The 2,584-nt window shown below is 34.8% G+C and overlaps 1 non-coding gene across 1 annotated transcript; it reads right to left on the bottom strand.

The window, feature by feature from the left end:
- Window positions 1-292: 292 nt before the first annotated feature.
- Window positions 293-364, bottom strand: TRNAH-GUG (transfer RNA histidin (anticodon GUG)). The gene has a single exon. It is a non-coding gene; the product is annotated as a tRNA-His (tRNA).
- Window positions 365-2,584: the final 2,220 nt, after the last annotated feature.

The raw sequence follows: 2,584 nt of genomic DNA, 5'->3' as shown, positions 1-2,584 counted from the left end.
CCTATTATTGTTAATAAGGTAGCCAAAATTAAACTTGAATTTCTAATTTTACAGGTATGCAGCGTTTCCCTACAAATAAGGCACCTTTCCTTATGTTCACGGAGGACCATTTATATTTCTTTAATTCCAAATAGATTTTTTTCTCTGACAAAGGAGTTTTTTTTTAATGTAACAAGTTATATCCTTTGGTGAGGAGAGTTCTTCTCCAGAGTACCTACCTCTAGTATTTCTAATGTCAATAATAAGATATTTGTTGTTTTTTTTCGGATTTTATTTTGAAAAAAAAATACCTTGCCGTGACCAGGATTCGAACCTGGGTTATTGCGGCCACAACGCAATGTCCTAACCACTAGACGATCACGGCTGTCCAGAAGGTGGAGAGAAACTGGAGCACTAAAGATAATGAACCGCGAAGGAAGCGGGAGAAAGTGGTTCCTTGATGGCGAAAAAAATTGCGACTTTGATACTATAACCAGTTTTACTGAAACGAGGACCAATATTGTAGTGGGAATGTAACCCTACTGGTAGAAAGAAATTCAGAAGGATAAATCAAAGCACGCAAGTCACTCTTGGGCGTTTAGTCCAACCCTTGCGGCAAACCAGAGGTTACCGCCAGCATTCAACCAGATTGATCAAAATTAATTTTCTATAATCTTTAAGGAGCAAAGATCAACTGACCGAGTAACTGGAAAACTATAAACATCTACTACTATGTTATGACCACTTTCAGAGAAAATTATATGTTAAAAAAAATACAAAACATTAATATATAATTAAAAGAACAAGAGTGGGCATTTTTCCACTTGGGAAAAATCCGGTGTGGTGTGTACATCACACAACTTTCACTTGATAACCTACTTACGTCCCCAAGTTTTGGGAAGAATAGTGGTTTCATATGAAAGGTAACTCTTCTTTTTTGGTTTGTAAAAAAAAAAATCTAATGATACTATTATTATGGCACTACGGTCCTGCAAGAACCCGGGCTTCCTCCACAATAGCCAACCAATCTACACGGTCTCTTTCTTTCTCCTTCCAGCTGCCAACCTTCAAGAACTTCAAATCCTCCTCCACATCGTCCCCGATGGTCAGATAGCTGATCCCGGGACATCCTCTTTTCCGTTTTCCACCTGGTTTGCCATAAACCATCTTTTAGGGCATCCTCTTTTCCGTTTTACATCTCGTTTGCCATAAACAATCTTCTTGGGCATCCTCTCAACATGTCCTAACCATCTTAATCTTGCTCTTTTAATTAACAACTCGATGCTGGGTCCTCCGTACAGTTTTATCAGTTCCACATTCCTTCTTCTTCTCCAAACTCCATTCTCCGAGACTCCTCCCCATATCCTTCTCAATATCTTTCTCTCCCAGGAGTTGAGGATCTGTTCTGCTTTTCTTTTCAAGGGCCATATTTCTGGAGGTGAGAATAACACATACAAATTTTGTTCCGGCCAAGAATACAACAGTTTAACAAAAGATAACGAAGACGTCAAACAATCGTGAAAGGTAGGAAAGTTCCGGTTTTACTGTTAGAATTGGATGTATCTATTTATTAATAACTTTATTTAGTGTTTTGTATTTTTACATTGATTGCTATTGGTAAGAATTAGTATTGGTTTTTTTTTAATAAACAAAATTAAAGGAAAATTTTTTTTTAATTTGGCATTTAAGCTCTGTTACACTCTTTCAATGAGGACAACACCTATCCAGCATTAAAGAACACTTAATATTTCATTGATTCACCAAGTTTAATTAAAATCAATTTTTTTAATTATTGAGGTGAAGAAAACTTCCACAAAGAAATGGGATATTATCCCATACTCATGTATTATTGTATCCTCATATTTGTCAATTTTCTCAATTTCCATTTTGAAATTTTGTCATATATACACATAAATCGAAAAATGTTTAGATAAAAAATAAAAACAAATTCATAGATGTATAGATGACAAGACTTCAAAATGTAAATTGATAAAAACGACAAATATAACGATACATACAATATTGCATAGTATGGGAAAATATTCCTAAACGTTGTAAAAGTACAAAATATAAAATAGTTTATATTCTAATTGAAAATTGCCTTCAACTCAAAATTTTAAAAAATAAATTGAATCAACTTCCCAAAAAGAAAATCCAGAATTAATTTTTTTTATTTAATACATTTATTGAAATGTACAACTGTACATTGGAAGGATAAAGGCTTGTAGAGAACGACACATTGGTTGCACTCTTATGACTTTTAACACTAGCAGGTCTCGTGGCCATCTTCTTTTCAGGCGCCTCGGAGGATTGTCAGAAATGGAAGAGGATGCAAGTTTAGAAGCTAAGGGGTTTGAGTGGTTAGAGAGTTTATAATGGAAGGAGTAATATCTGGTTCGGGCTAGATCGTTTACATAGGGAACATTAAGGTCTTTATGTATGATTTTATTTGTAACAAAGTAAGGAGCATTGAGGATTTTAAGAAGGATTTTTATTGTAAGGATTGGATACGAAAGGAATTCGAAGGTTTAGTGGAGCCCTAAATCTCAACTCCATATGTCCAGATTGGCCTTATTACAGTCATGTAGATCAGTCTTTTGTAATG

The sequence above is a fragment of the Halyomorpha halys genome, unplaced genomic scaffold, assembly GCF_000696795.3.
Source record: "Halyomorpha halys isolate HHAL.00 unplaced genomic scaffold, Hhal_1.1 Scaffold703.1, whole genome shotgun sequence".
Classification (NCBI taxonomy): domain Eukaryota; kingdom Metazoa; phylum Arthropoda; class Insecta; order Hemiptera; family Pentatomidae; genus Halyomorpha; species Halyomorpha halys.
The sequence above is the reverse complement of the archived record's forward strand: the minus strand, read 5'-3'. Positions and strand labels throughout refer to the sequence as shown.